We start from the raw sequence: 16,583 nt of genomic DNA, 5'->3' as shown, positions 1-16,583 counted from the left end.
AGTGGCTGTGAGCTATTTACATTTTCCAGACAAATGTTGTTTAGAAAAATATATAATGAATGTGATTTTTTTGGCATTTTGCTGCTTTTTTTTTACACTTCAGTATATTAAGGATATTTCCTAAATATAGTTATTAATATTTCCTTAAACTGTATTGCATATGACTCAGTCCTACTCCCATTGAATTCAGTTGGGGCAAATAGCTGATAAATCCTCAAAATTCATTTTTAAAATCTACTGGGACTAGATGTTGGGATCTACAATGTATAGACTAAGTGCATACTTAGGAGCTTCAATAAAGAGTGCATATCACACTGGAATCAAACCCCAAAACTATACAGTATATTGATATACTTTGTGTTTAATAGCTTCCCTCTCCAAAGCAAATAATCTAGATGACCAACATGGCAGAATATAACTGGCCCAATACAATTTTCTGTTGACTATTTGATTTAACTACATAGAAGGTTGTATAGAAATTGGCTCAGTGTATGGCACCTAATTCCCTGTTTCTCAGTTTTTCCCTTCAATCAGAGGCTAAATGCTCAAACACTTTTTCATGCCATGTAGGCTGCCCTCCAGCAACGTGTTGCCAGATATTATGGCTGGAGGAAATATATTCAGATGTCCAAATTCTGCCCTTAGATTCCCTCTGAAGCACAAGGACATTCAAGGGCAGAATTTGACCATCTGTATATATTTCCATTAGCTATAATACTTGATGGCAGATTTCTGGACAAACACCTGTGTGGCACAAGAAGGTTCCAAACTGGAATCATTGCCCTGTCAGTGAGAGGGGAAGGGAAAAAACCAAGAGATGGGGAACTAAAGTAACCTTACACTGCCCTAGTTTCTACAAAGCCTTTTATGCAGTTAAAAAAAATTCAGCAGAAAATTGTGCAGGTCAGCTGAGATGTTTTGCCTTTCAAAAGAGACTATTAAATGCAAAACAGCAGGGATCTAGTCGTATCTGAATGTGGAAGGCAAATTTGATAGACTGTTACTGTTATTTCCTGGTCATGTCCCTTTTCTTCTTCTGAATAGTTGATTTATTTATTAAGTTTGTCTCACACTGGGGCTGATTCTTTAAGGAGCTGAGCATCTGTTGTGAGACGGTGAGCATCCTCCATCCCACTGGCATTAGTAGGATTCGAAGGTCCTTGGCATGTCACAAGGATGTGGTCCACAATGAGACTTATGCAAATCACTGAAAAAAACCTCTGGTATTTCCTGCCTTGGACAAGCCACTTCTGCAATTCAGACTATTTTTATCTCACCAGTTAAGAGGGGAAGGAGCCTTGAATTATCTGATTATCTCACCTTCATTTCTGCATGTATGTGCAATCAGGCTGCTGTAATATTTATGACCATCGTATCTTGTTTTTCTTTAAAAAAAAAAAATCAGAATCACATCAAACCTACCATCCATGAAATGGAAATGAGCAAGACTTGGTTATCCAGTGCATAAGGAAGGATGTGATCACAAGCTACAAATATTTGAAGGGCCCAAGTAAAATGGGTAAAATCCTGGACCCATCAAAGTGCATGAAAGTTTTGCCATTGACTTCAGTGGGCTGGGATGCAAGTATAATATATTTATGACACATAAAAGAGGCTTCAGATTCTCATTTTTAAAGATTTGTTTGCTGCTTTGCTTGTTTTTACATTTAGAAATTCTGTCTCTCAGAGCAAGTCTCCACTACAACGCTACATCGGCATAGCTACACAGGTGCAGTTGCGCTGCTGCAGCGCGTCTGGTGAGAACACACTATGTCAACAAGAGAATGCTCGCCCATTGGCATAATTGCTCCACCCCCGCGAGAGGTGGAAGCTATGTTGACAGGAGAGCGTCTCCCGCCGACATAGAGCTGGGGGGGGGGGTGTCTTTTTCACACCCTGGAGTGACATAAGTTACATCAAGTTACGCAGTAGTGTAGACCAGCCATAGGATTAGTAGACTAATAGTGAAAGGATGACATCCAAGAGCCAAGAAAGTAAAAGATAAGCAATTGGGAGGGGAATGAAAGTTCAGTCAGCACGAAATTCTCAGGTAGTTTTTGTTAATACTTAATTAACATAAATTCCCACCTTCCAAAATGTTAATGAGACATTGAAGTTAAAGAGTCTAAACCCTTCCAGTTACCCTGCAACATAGGAATTGCCATACAGGCTCAGACAACTAGTCCAATGTCCTATCTGGCAGTGGCTGGCACCAAAGGCTTCAGAGGAAGGTGCAAGAAACCCCAGAGTAGGAAGATCTGGGATGATCTAGGATAATCTGCCCCCTATCCAAACCTCATCCTAATTCCTGATAGTTAATATGTTTTAAAATCTGAAACAATCTTTTATCTCCCTTCCAATAATATTTTTGTTAGCATTAACTATTACTTCCCTGGATAGTCTTTTTATACATAAATGTCTAATCAAGGTGGATACAAATAATGATTAAAATAAAAAAAACAAATTTTTAAATTTAAATCAGATTTTTATGTGTTGCTAGTTATTTTCATCGCATTTTAGTTTGAAAGAAATGATACAAAACATCCACTTTAGGAATTTAGCTCCCTAATTGTTAGTAGAATTTCAGATTTTACATGGTTTAAAAAAAAAAAACTAAGAAGTTTCACAGTTCAAATGTTCATCTATTTTGCTGAAAAAAAGACAAGTTTTAGGGGCAGTAACATCCTTACTGTGAAACCACCACAAACTCGGACAAAACTGATAACAAACAGCCCATGCTGTATATACAGCCAATACCACTTCTTGATATACTGAACTTCCACAAGACAAGAAAGTTGAAATGCTTCAACCAGGCTACACATGATCAGAATTTGTAGTCTGAAGTCAATGGAATTTATGCACCTAAATCATGTAGGTGCTTTTGAAAATCTCACCTTTTGGGATTAGAAGCCAAACTTTGACTCCTTTTTTCAAAATTTTGGCCAGTATGTCCAAAAGTAACTCTGATGTATTGGCAGTCTAAATAGCTTTTCATTATAAACACTGATACAACTTTGTTTTGGTTGACAAAGAATTTATGCCACTAAGAAGGAAGTTTTTAATAAAAATATAGCTTTAATCCTTGATGCTGCAAATACATATGCACATGCTCAACTTTTAAGTGAGTAAAGTTACATATTTGCTTAAGTGTCTGCAGGATCAAGGACTTCATTTTCCATATTTTGTTTTCTCTGTAAAGCAGTTTTGTAAAACTAAAATAAGATAGCCTACTAGTTATGCCATTAAAAAACACCTGGCATTTATAACTTAGTTTATTATACATTCTAAATCAAAAGTTGCAATAGCACAAATGTTCAAATTAGTTTTACAGAGCCTTAACCCGATTAAATCAATTTAAAAAAAAATCAGTGATTATATCTTGATTTTAAAATCTTGATTTAAATCATTCCATCGTGCATCTCACTTTGAATCTTAAATTCTTAGCCTCAATGACATTCTGTGGCAACGAGCTCCACAGTTTAAATTTGCAATGTGTGAGCAAATATTTCCTTCTATCAGTTTGGAATTTGCCACCTTTCCATTTCATTGTTTGTCCCCTTGTTCTCATGGTACGAGACAGGAAGAACAGAACAGAAGATACGACAAGATCTCCAAAAAGTTCTGTAACAAAATTGGGAGCAGAGAGACTCAAATTTGATATTACCCTGTTAGATGATTAACTCTTTGGGGCTGAGACTGAATCCTTTTCCAAATATTTGTACAGCACCTAGCACAATGGAGCTCTGATCTTGAATGGGACTTATAGGTACTACCAAAATGTAAATAAATGCAAGCGGAAGACAAAGCTATTCAACTTCAGTTGTTTTTCTTGGTGAACTCCCCAAGCCTCCAGATATCCAGCCATCTATCAGTATTGAAGGAAAACTGCAGTGGAATATAAAATTGTTTCTGACCCCTTGATTCAATGTAAAATATAGTTAAATCATTATAATTACTTTCAAATGTCCTACCTATAAAAATTAAATATAAATTATTGAAAGTTCAGAGTTACAGTCAGTGATAGGAAAGGGCAGGAGATTTCCACCACTGATTTTAGGGAAATTCTGTATTTTTTCTGTGGATATTTTTCATTCATGTATAAAACCATCGGCTTATAACTAGAACACATCATTTACCTGAACTGGAGCAATGGTGTCCCCTTTGCCTCTGTCTTCAGGCAATGGGGATGGCAAAGGGGTCATCAAAGTGAACCCCAAAGTGGTTCATTGCACTGCATGCAACCTTTGGATCCAAATCACAATGTGACAGTAGGTCACAGAAAAGAAAGTTGTGTTTTTAAATTCCATAATTTTCAGCATACAGTAGTTCTTACAACTGTGATGAATAGAAATAAAGAGAAACATTTTTCCTTTCATAAATCATTCCCTTGTTAGCAATGAAAGGTAAATTTGGTTCAGGCAAAAGGTGTGCCATTCAAGAATTGAAAGGCTGGGGGTCAGCACATCACCAAAGAGGGCTTCCATTTGTTTAACATATGGAATCTGAGACCAGGAGATAACATGTCATCTTGATCAGCCGAGTGTCATTTGCTGGGCATGCAAGGCCTGCGTGAGAGTTTGTAGGTCCAATTAGTACTGCTTTAATGCATAGGAACTTAGCCTCTCAGGTGTCACGTTTCAGCTCAAAATGCTGAAAGGCAAGATAAACCTACTAACCAACCTAGGATGACTGTGAAATCAGCTTTCTATAGCTATCTTTGTTTGTGTATGTAGCTCTAAATATATTTTAAATATTGTCAAACTGGGCACACCATTTACTAGTTTTTGCCATTTTTCTGATTGCCTTCTTCACACAAGAAGTCTCAATGATTTCTCTAGAGCCACTCACATAAGTAAAGCAAGCAAGGTAGCATGGATTATGAGCATAGCTAATAGCCAAACAAAAAGTCAGCACAAAGCTCTAAAGCACGTGTATTTTGGTATAATATTAGAAAGGAGTTTTCCTATCTCGGCTCCATTGCTTTTCAACAGATGCACATTTTCCACAAAAGATTTACATAATTTCATTGATGCTTCTTTATTGTAAAAACTTCACTGGAAAAAAATCTTCAGATTTTCAAACCTGCTTACAGTGCTTTGTTTGTTTGTTTTCAGTCCCACTATTCCTCTATCGATCATGCTGAAAAATTAACCTTGAAATGGTCTCAACAGTTGTCTGAAAGGAAATTAAAGTTAAAGGCTGTTACCCTAGAAGGTTAACATTTGCAGCATCGTCATTTTAGTCTCTAGCATCAGATTACAGGGGTGAAAAGATGATAAGCGAGAACTGAAGCTTTTCCTCTTTTAGTTCAAGAGAAAACAAAGTCATCTCCTTTGTCCTCTTTTACACAGAAAGGAGGTTTCAAACACACTTTTCTAAATTTCAAAGCCCATGCAGGCTGTCAACATTCTGATAGATTTTACAAAAGAAAAATGCTAATATTGTAATATGCATGTAATTAATTGATGGACAATATGTTACTGTTATTGCTTCCAGAGCCAAAGCATGAAATAGTTCCAAGATTACGGTGCTACAAACTGAGGGCAATATTGCTCAGTCATAGCGATTATTTTTATAAGAGGGCTTTCTAGTACAGCTTTTGCCAGCTGGTAGGCATTTGTTCTCTCCACAGGAGGAACTACAAAGGCCAAAGCATCAGTCCTTTGCTGCTAACACCAGCTAACCATGTTAGAGGTCAGTGATGATATCCTTGGTGACACATTTCCCTCCTGCTATTGTCAAAGTGCATATCTGTTTTAGTCATGTGACTGCAATAGTCCCAGATGATGAATGTTTTATACAGTTGATGTAGATACAAAATACATGATGGCCGCCTATGCTACAAAGGTTTTTTTAAACCAGTCGGTGTTTGGAATAACCTTGTTATCCGCTGGTGGAAGGGCCAGGTGAAAGCTGTGTGGGTCTTCCCAAACAAACTTAGAGAGCTTTTAAGAATTCAACCAGGACTAAAAGGAGAGAGAGGAAATTTATAATACATCTTTGAAGCCTCTTGATATTACTTAGTTGCTTTGTCATACATAACAATGTCAGAGGTTTAAGATCCAATAGTTCATGAGCTACTAGGTCTAGAAACAGAAGCTTTAATACCACATCTTGGATTTCTAATAGCATAAAATTCCCGCATCTAGCTCTAATGAGTGACAAGATATCAGATCTCAGTCCAGTCACTGGAACTGGATTTGGAAGGAAAACCTGGCAGATTGTTTGTGGGGGTTGTTTTTTTTTTTTTCCCTATGTGGCAGCGTTTTAAGCAATTTAGAAACTTGGCATATTAGCAATAGTCCCAGCAGAGATTAATTAGCAAGCAGCATGTAGACAAGATGGCCAAAAGGTGCTTGATCAATTATGTTTATTACAGTCATGTCTGTTATGTGATGGTAAAAAGTTTTTACCACTTATCTGGATGGCTTGTACAATCCATTCACCAATCCATGGTTTGTGAGCAATGAAATCACCCCAAACTCATGCCACTAAAAATTTGAAGCATCACAGATTCTGTTTATGCCACTTATTTGTTAACATCCTGTCCCTTTTTTATTCTTCCACTGTGGTACATTAGTTACTATGGAAATGTCAGAGTGCCCAGCACAACTTGATCCTAAATACAGGTTATTTGGAGAGACAAATTAGAAGACCCCGAATGTGCTAATCTTTTTTTCTTTACAAATAAGTAAAGAGAAATGGGTTTTAATTGCAACAGCCAGGCAATCCAAACATGAATACTGGAGTGTCGATCAAGGCTTTTCTCAGCAGCGTTTCTGGATGCAGTTCTTAAACTTCATCTATCCAGCATAATCAGGCATTTCCTTTATACAATGTTTGCAGTTCATTTAGCTAAAATGGCATGCCCTTCTTCTAAATGTTACTTCAACACAGGTCACCTTGGTTTTCAGCCTCTACAGTCTAGCTCTTAAAGAGGGGCCCAGGCCAAACCTACAGATCTGAAACGCCTCTGAAATTTTGTCCCAAATCCAAACTTCTCAACTGGTTTTTATCACTAAACCAATCTGAGCAATCTACCGAGTCACCTTTGACACTTACTGCAGCACCCTCACATTTCCATGGGGTGTCCCATTGAATATTTACTAAGACTGGCCCTGCTTGGTTTCTAAGTGATATACCAGCAGAGCCCATATGGTAGTTTTGTTTAATGTAGATGTTAATGTCAGGTGACTGAGAGGTCCTTAAAGCAAAGCTCTAAGATTCGATAGGATAGTGGATAACTGCAAGCTTTATTAACCATATCTGCACTACATTGATACATAGCCCAGCCCTTCCTAAAGGCCTGTCCCAGAATACATTGGGATGGATTAGCTGCAGGCATGCTCTCCTTTGGTTGCTCTAAAATCCAGGTCAGGAGTTTTAAGGCTATATCTCTTGGACATTACAAATAGGAACTAAACCAAAACCGCTTCATTTGTTATAGATCACCAGCCAGCCATCTGGGAGTGCCATGTAATGGTGTTCTGGCCTTACCAGCTATGTTTGAATTTGAAGTGTTTACTTAGTTAATGGGTGCTGTAGGCCATCTAGTCCCTCTAAATGCCATTTTTAGAGGAAAAAAACATTAAGATGGTTCTGTTCCTGTGACCTCACTCCACATTTCCCCACTTAATGCTATCCCCACTTACACTGTTAGTAAAGCAACATTTTTGTTGTTACTCAATACGCTTTCATGGGCCCCAGTGTTCCCTGAGGAGTTTTTTTGCAGGGAAAGATCTAAATTTTACAGCAGTGGGGCCAGTGCAGAGGGGGGAAGGGTCTCGTCTCTTGCTGTGCAGGAACAAGCCAGCCAGAAAAGCCTTGAAAAGGAGAAGTCACGCAGAGCTGCCAAGTTCTGTACAGCTTCATGTGTGTGACATTTTATTTAATGAATTAATTTGCATAGAGCCATAAACACCCTATCCTCAAGGACAGAGCAGCACAACACTTGCCAGCTGTGGCATCTGGGTTTGCTGTGTTGGATATCAGAGACTAGCTGAGTGGGAGCTGTTGGGGGAAGCTTGGAATCGATGCTAGTGGCAAACTAGGGCTAACAATGCCTGGGTAGAGAGTCTGGGACTCTCATTCATACACACACACACACACACACACACACAGGTTTTACCTGGGACAGTCCCAGGGTTTGTTTGTTTTTTTTATATGATGTCATGGTATATGGAGGTTACTGACCTGTAATTGGAGGTTCTCCCAGATGTGTGGCCCCTATCTGCATTCCACACAGGGTATGCATGTGCAACATGCAGCTGAGAGCAGAGATCGAGCAAGTAATGTCCATTGGTCCAAGCCTGCACATTGTTCTCTCTGTGTTCCAAATAGAGGGTCATAAGGAGCGGTGCAGACCAACACCTCCCCAGTTCTTCTCTTACTGCAAATCAGAAGAATCCAAAGCACAGAGGAAAGAGGGCAGGTAACAGAATACAGATAGAGACCACATATCTCAAAGAACCTCCACTTACAGGTCAGTAACCTCCCTTGTTTCAGTGCTGGTCCCTATATTTATTCCACACATGAGTTATTGATAAGCTGTATTTCAACAGCAAGGGGAGGGGGAGGATGCAGTTGGTATAGATGCTTGTTATACTGCAGTGCCAGCAGTTGCATCTGCAGAAGAAGCTTGAACTAATCATAATGTTTTGTGAATGTATGGCTGGAGCTCCAGGTAGCTGCTTTACAGATGTCCAGTATGAGTACCCCTTGAAAAGGTACTGTTGAGGTTGCTTTCACCTCATCAAGGGGCGAAATACATCCCAACTGGTAACACAGAATGATGCAGCCAGAGATCCACTTACAGAGAGTCTCTAAGCAAATAATGACTGTCCTTGTGACCATACTGCTATAGTGATGAATAACCTTGGTGATTCTAATCAATTTCATCATTTGCAGGTAGAATACTAGAGCTTGTCTGACCTCCAGAGAGAGAAGTCTCTTCTCCTTATTGGAAGTGTGAGGTTTTGGGAATAATACTGGTAAGTGGATAGGTTGATTCATGTGAAACTCAGAAATTGCCTTCAGGACAAAATTTCGGGTGAAGGAAACCTTGTATTTATGAAAAAGTGTGCAAGGAAGATCAGCCATGAGTGATCCCAGTTCAGCCTTCTGGCCAACGTGATGGCACTACACAGACCAGTTTCATGGAATGAGGGGTCACAGAATACGTGGCCAGTGATTCAAATGGTGATCTGGGAAGTACTGATAGTATATGGTTGATGTCCCATTGCGGGGCCGGTTTCACCACCAGTGGGAAGGTCTTTCTGGAATGTAGTTGTTGGGTGAGTAAAAATGGAGTGTCCTTCTATTGGAGGGTAGAAGGCATCAATCGCTGGTAGGATGGAAACTAATGGAAAGCCCTGAAGTTTTCAGGGACAGGAGATAGTCTAATATAGCAGGGACTTCTGGAGATGACTGATTACATTGCATCCAGGAAGAGAAACACCTCCATTTAACCAGATGGCATTTTCTGGTGAATCTTTCCTTTTATGACTGAGAATAGACTGTCTATTGAGCATGAATGTTCTAGATCTGATGCTCATCCAAATACCAGGTGAAGGAAGACTGTGTTGGGATGTCTGATCTTGCCATTCTCCTGAGTTAGTAAATCCGGGAAGGGTTAGATGCTGATGGGAGGATGGGCTGACATTTGCAGAAGGTCCAGCAACCATAATTGTCTGGGCCAGTTCCATGCTGTGAGAATGACTTGAGCTTTGTCATATTGAATCTTCTGCAGAACTTGTGGTAACGGAGGGATGGGAAGAAAGGCATATCTGAGATGGTCTGTCCATGATAACAGAAAGGCAACACCCCTGGAGCCAGGGTCCAGAGCTGCCGTGGAGCAGCAGAGGGTGAAATTCTTGTTCATTTGCAATGTGAACAGATCCCAGGATGGGGTTCCCCACGATATGAAGATCTTGTTCAGGATGGAATTGTGCATCTCCCACTCATGGACTGAGGAGAAGTGCCTGTTGAGACTGTCCACTAGAGAATTCTGTGAACATGGCAGGTATGTAGCTAAGAGAATTGTGGGGTTTCTAATACACCAATTCCATAAATTCACTGCTTCTAAACACGGAGGAAGGGATTTCACTGTACCTTGTTTATGTGAAAGACAGTTGTCCTGTTGTCTGACATTATCTGGACATGTTTGGATCAAGTAAGTGGAAGGAATGCATTGCAGGCTAGACAGACTGCTCTCCACTCTAGTAGGTTGACATGCATCCTGGCCTCCTGAGAAGACCAAGTGCCTTGCATGGTGTGGTTGCCCAGATGGAATCCCTATCCAGTCATGGATGTGTCTGTGACAATGGTAGTTGTGATGAAAGGAACTCCCACATGTACATGTTCCAAGTTTGTCCGCCAGGCAAGAGAAGCTGTGACTTTGGTGGGAATTATTGCTCTGGTGTTTATGGCCTGTCAGGTGAGTAAATGGACTAGAGTCAGGCAACATAGGCAAAGCCTGATGAATGGTTTTACATAAGTAGATGATGTAATGTGGCCTAGTAAGGAAAGGCAGACCTTAACAGACATGGTCTGAAAGCGGTTGTCTCATCAAATTGTTCGTGGTCTGGAATCTTTCCAATGGGAGGTAGGGCCCATGCTGAGGTCAGATCTAGAGTTGTTCCTGTGAAGTCTATTGTCCTTGCGGGAGTCAAAGTGGACTTCTCTTTGTTGACATAGATTTCCAAGGCTTCCAAGAGATGGAGCCAGAACAGAGTCTCTGACTGGACCTCCTGACTGGAACAAGCCATTAGTACACAATCACCCAGATACAGAAAGACTGTGTAGCCGTGACCGTTCATTTGGACTGCCACCACTGAGAAGAAGATCGTCCATGAAGACCCTGTCTACTGTTGCTAGCCCAAATGGGAGTACTCTGAACTGGTAGTGTTCTTGTCCTATCCGAAACTGAGGAACCTTCTGTGTAAGATGAATGAATGAATGTCCACATGAAAATTAGTGTCTTTCATGTCAAGAGCCACAAACCACATCCCCTCCTATGTGGAGGGAATTGTTGATGCCAGTGTAACCATATGGAATTTTGATTTGCCAATAAAAATGTTTAATTGCCAAAAGGCCAATAATGGTTCTCAGAAACTCTATGGAGTAGCGGCAGTGGAAGATTTCTAGTACCCACTTGTCTGTTGTGATTGCCCTCCAGATGTGGGCAAAGAGGGTGAGCAGCCACCAAAAAAGCTGTGGGAGAGAGGTAGTAGTGTATAGCATCAATAGTGGTAGGTTGTTCTCAATCATCCCATCAGAAACAACCCCTGAATGGTGGATAGGGTTAAGTAGTTGCACTTGTGGTAGTAGCAGTTGTATAACTAGGCCCCTGCACCCTCTGGCATTTCTGTGGTGGTTGGAATGAGCACTCATTGTAGAATGGTTGGGGAGATGGTCTTGACTTGTATGCTTTTTTTTTTTAAATGGTATTTTCTCTTTGGGACCAGGGTGTAAGCGCCCAGGGAGATGAAGGTTGTTCTAGAGTCTTGCAACAAGTGTAGAGACTCATCAGAAATTAGACTCATCAAAAAGCAAGTCCTATGTAGTATTTTGAACTTCGCTGGGGAACCCTGAGGAATGCAGCCAAGACTCATGCCTCATGACTGTTCTTGTGACTATCCTTCTAAATGCAGTGTCAGCCGCATCCACTGTAGCTTGACAGGATGTTTTGGCCACTAGTTTGCCTTCCTCAATGAGGGTCTGGAATTGGGCCCTTCCTCTTGAGGCAGATAAGATCTTTGAGTAATTGTTGATATCCTATTTTGCTAGCAAGGCTTTGTAGTTAGTGTAATAAGCCTGATGGAGGGGGTAATGAATCAGAGCAATAAGGAGAGGCGGAGGCAATCTAGAAGACAAATTATGTTTTATCTCAATCAGTTGGAATAAAGTCAAAATCAATTAAGTGGGGAATAAACACAAGTAAATCAGAGTTCGTTGTTTTAGCAGGAACTACTATGTTGGGTTGCATTGTAAACTATTACTTTCATTTACTCTATTTTAACTACTATCTTAATTAAACTCACTTTATAGGTAACAATTTATATTTATGAAACAGAATTTTGAATTAGCTAATCCAATGCACTAAAATATGAACCTCACCATTATATGTTCCCTTTTCAGCCTCTGTAAGCCTAGAGTTTGGAGGAAAAATTCTTAGGATGTTTAGTTATAGCTTGAGTAATCTTTGTTTACTGTTTTGAGTTCCAGCTTAAATAAAAAACATGTACTCCTTGATGTGATGTGTTGGTTTCTTGACTGAACAATTATCCCTCCATTTCTTGCGGGCTTACAGTGCCTTTGGTCTCTGATAATTTCTCTATTCCTGTCACTTCACCTTGTATACCTTAAAATGCTATCTGGATGTTGTGTTTTACCGTCCTTACTATTTTCTCACTTTCACTACAGCTCACTTCCTCCTTATTTCTTAAGTCTGTTTCCCATTAATTACAGTTTATCTTTTATTACAGCTTATTTCTTTTACATTTCATTCTTGCTTTACTTCTCAGTTTTTCAACAATGTTTTTCTAATCGTTTTTTAGATTTGACTTTTTATTTTTCCTCTTGTTTAACTGTACTTGTCTTCCTTTAACTTTTCCTCTTTTCTCCTTATACCACTGTCTTTCCTCTTTTGTGCCCTTGGTTATGCCTACTGTTCCTACTATCTCGATCTTTCCCGTCCCTTCTGAATGGACTTTCTCCCTTCAGCTCTGTTCCTGGCATCCCTCTGATGATGCAACTCAGCTACTGGGGTCCCTGTCCACTGGCTCCTCACTGATACATCCCTTCTTTTCTGGTGCTGGACACTGCCTTACTCACTACTGGACTCTCTCCCTCCCTCTCCCAATGATGGGCAGCCTCCTGCCAGACTCCACTAGCTATTTCTGCTAATGCCTGTTTGGCCTGCTTGCAGCAGTGCTTGTGTGTGTGGATATGGGTGGGTGTGTGGGGGAAGACTGCTGCCTGCTCACCCCACTGTTTGGGGGGGTACTTTTTCCCTCTAAAGCCACCCCAGGTTCAATCTCACCCCACTTCAAGGATTCCGGGACAGTTTGAGTTCAATATACCCTGCCTCACTGGCTGTTTCAGGTTTCCCGTAAAAAAAAAAACCACAACATTTTAAACATCATGATGCTGCTCCAGAGCAACCAACTTTCACTTGCTCCCATTGCTTTTTGACTTCACAGCTGCCAATACAGGTGGAGCATTATATTAGCCATATAGAGTTGAAGACTTGTAGAAGAAAACACCTTCCCCCCTAGAAGGTCAAGTCACTCAGAGCCCTTTTCCACTTGTGTAGCCTTGGGATGCTGTAATCTAGACTCTTCAGGGTATGTCTATACTTCAATAGAACACCCTTGGCTGGCCCATGTCAGCTGACTTGGGCTCATGCTGCAGGGTCATAAAATTGCAGTGTAGACATTTGGGCTCGGGCTGGAGCCAGGGTTCTGGGACCCTTCCCCATCACAGGGTCCCAGAGCCCAGGCTCCAGTCCAAGCCTCAATGTCTACACTGCAATTTTATAGCCCTACAGCCCAAGCCCACACAAGCCCAGGTCAGCTGACATGGGCCATCCACGCATGTTGTACTGAAGTGTAGATGGATCCTCAGTGGCTGCTTGTACCATCTGGGAGCTGGGTTGGGAAGAGGCACTCCACTCCTTTGGCTGGTACAAAATAGTGTGTCTCAGCCCTTTTCAGTGTAGGGGGTTCAGGAGGCCAGAGCTTACCCTAGCTGGTTCCATGATGGCCTTGTTTATTGGGAGGGCCACTTTATTGGGACCAGAAGATTGTAAACTGTCAAAGAGTTGATGGAGGGTATCCTGGACATTCTGTAGTGCAATCTGGAGGTAATTTGATGCTCTCTGCAGTAGCTTCTGATATAGCCTGTGGTCAAGATGACAAAGATGGGGCAATTGCCTTACCTGGTAAGCAGATGAAACATTCATAGATAGCTGCAGATCTGGTTTGGTCACTTCTCCCTCATACTCTGATGGAGCTGGTAAGTATCACATGAGAGAGGTACAGTGGGGCTTATGGATGGAATTAGGATATCATGTGCATGGATCCCATGGACCCCATTAGGGCCAATATAAATGGTTGAGCTGTTGAGAGTCCCTTAGGTAGTCATATCTAGGTGGAGAATGGACCCTGGATCTTCAAGTCACTGTCCCAATTCACCTACCTGCCTGGGGGTGAAGCAATGCCTGGAGCCTCCAACTCCTCCAAGGAGAAGGCTAGTTCCTGCTTGACCGGTGGAGCAATTAGTTCCAGTGGGTAAAAGCTCCTGCCTATGGACTGAGGAGTGGAACATTCCCATTTCCTTGAGGTAGTTTCCTCCTCTGGTGTCACAATGACACTCAGGAGGTTGGACTCAAGAGGAGACCGAGGATAAGGAAGGGTGAAGACATCTTCTGGGGAGTTGTAATTTTCAATTCATTCTGGGAGTCTGGGGCATTCTGGTATTCAGGACCAATGGATTAGGTGCCTCCATTGTCATTGTGGATAGCAAATTGTTTCTAGAAAACAAAGAAACAACAGCTCTCTGAGTTAAATGAGATAATTAAATGCAACTTTTTATTTTTAGACATCTGGCACTGAAAGTAAATGCTTGGAAAAGAAAACAAAATAAAATTGGCAGCAAAGATTTAGTGAAAGTAAACTATGGGAAACAGATTTGTGGAGGAACTGAAAAAAAAACCTGAAAACAGTGGGCATGACTTGGACAGACACGGAAATAAGACAAATGAGAAGCAAGTTCATCCCAATTAAAAATTATGATAGCAAAAAAACATGAATGGAAATCACCTTCAAACTACTTTTTGTTGGTAACATACTCCTAGGTCTTTTACCAACTCAGATAATTTAAGAAATACATAAAAATTTGATCTGTGTTCAGTTTGCAGTTTTATGTATACATTTGCTGAGCCTTGTTATACATATCACAACAGCACTTAGTAGTCCCATATAAATGAGATCAGAGCTCCATTATGATTGGCACTACACATATAAGTATACATAGTAAGAGATGTACATCTTTCACATCAAGATCTGCAACCAGGCCCTGAAAGTGCATCCCAGGAGTTGGCCTGTGGAAGTTAAAATACAATACATTATGTTACTGTTACATTAGAGTTCCAGTTCTAAATGCTTCATAGAGGAAATCAGAAAGCTAGACAACCCATTTTAACTCTCTCTCAGCTACACTTCGACATATGACACACTTTATATTTCTCTTTCACTTTTAAACTATGTTCATTAATATATTCCTGTTGATGTTAAATATAGGCATAATATACACAGGAAGTGCAAAGGCATACAAGTTTGTAATAGCCTGACTTCTGAGTATTTAAATACATAAGTTTAACATGATATTCAAATACATTTAAAAAAAATAATGATTGCTTGACAGCATGGTAACACAGCAAAAAGCTAATTAGTGGTATGGACACCATCAGAACTCAGTTCCTGGGAATGTAAAATGTACAGACCCGGCCTGCTTTATTTTCTACCAGCTACTGAAATGCCACAGCAGTACCGAAGAATTCAGCGCACTGTAGGCTACATTGTGTCAGCCTTCAAAAGCAATTAAATTTGACAAAGAAAGTCATGCCAATTTCACAACTACTGGGACTAGTTTTCATTCTATTTACTTCTATTCTGGAAAACTAGTAACTATATATAACAACTATACTGGTATAATCTCACGAAATACTGTAATTAGCTTTACAATGCAGAAGTAGAACACATAAAAGAGAGAGAGAAGAGGACCAAAGAAGTGAAATAGCTAAGCCTATTAAAAAAAAAAACCACATAAAATGGCACCATAACAGTATAATATATACAGTGGTTCTCAAACTATTGTACTGGTGACCCTTTCACATAGCAAGCCTCTGAGTGCAACCCCCCATATACATTAAAAACACTTGTTTATATATTTAACACCATTATAAATGCTGGAGGCAAAGCAGGGTTTGGGGTGGATGTTGACAGCTCGTGACCCCCATGTAATAACCTCACGATGCCCTGAGAGGTTCTGACCTCCAGCTTGAGAACCCCTGAGCTAGATTGTATAGGAACAGACATTAACTGGACAAAAGGCTTAGCAGAAAAGGAAAATAAAGCCAGTCGGTAAGGTCTTTTCCTTGGGGAATAATTTTTATAACCAAAAAAAGTAAAAGTAACTAAAAAAAGAAAAACAAATGACTTGCCAGTCTGGGGTTGAGCCCATTCTTATGATCCTGGTGAGGACCCTAACTCCCTGCCCCGCTCCTTGCTTACAATCAGCATATAGCGTTACTCATGAGCACCTCTGGAAGGCTAGCAGGAAGCTGCATTGATGTTAGCCCCTCATCCAATGGGGTCTCTGTGACACATCCCTGCTGTAGTTTGATGAAGGGGCAGGACGGAATGGCCACTCTATAATTGTTTCTGTTGTGCCACGAAGTTCACAGTTTGATCTTCTTTTCCCTACCCCCCAACAGCTTAGCTTAAAAAAAAAAAAGGGCAAAGACTTTTAAGATCACAATAAAATATTCTGAAGCATTTATTCGTCCCACTAGTGTAAAA

At 40.6% G+C, this 16,583-nt stretch overlaps 2 long non-coding RNA genes across 3 annotated transcripts in view; one reads left to right on the top strand and one right to left on the bottom strand.

Annotated features, from left to right (window-relative positions):
• Nucleotides 1-8,299: 8,299 nt before the first annotated feature.
• On the top strand, nt 8,300-9,865 carry LOC120407487. The gene is made up of 3 exons (XR_005600030.1): nt 8,300-8,482; nt 8,908-8,990; nt 9,749-9,865. It is a non-coding gene; the product is annotated as an uncharacterized LOC120407487 (long non-coding RNA).
• A 3,797-nt stretch (nt 9,866-13,662) lies between these two features.
• The window catches only part of LOC120407486, a 39,187-nt gene continuing 36,266 nt past the window's right edge, over nt 13,663-16,583 (bottom strand). For both annotated transcript variants that reach the window (XR_005600028.1, XR_005600029.1), the window contains 3 exons: nt 15,049-15,103; nt 14,200-14,533; nt 13,663-13,901 (listed from right to left, as the gene is read on the bottom strand). This is a non-coding gene — a long non-coding RNA (uncharacterized LOC120407486). The remainder of the gene's footprint in view (nt 13,902-14,199; nt 14,534-15,048; nt 15,104-16,583) is intronic.

Source organism: Mauremys reevesii, linkage group 6 (assembly GCF_016161935.1).
Source record: "Mauremys reevesii isolate NIE-2019 linkage group 6, ASM1616193v1, whole genome shotgun sequence".
Classification (NCBI taxonomy): domain Eukaryota; kingdom Metazoa; phylum Chordata; order Testudines; family Geoemydidae; genus Mauremys; species Mauremys reevesii.
The sequence above is the reverse complement of the archived record's forward strand: the minus strand, read 5'-3'. Positions and strand labels throughout refer to the sequence as shown.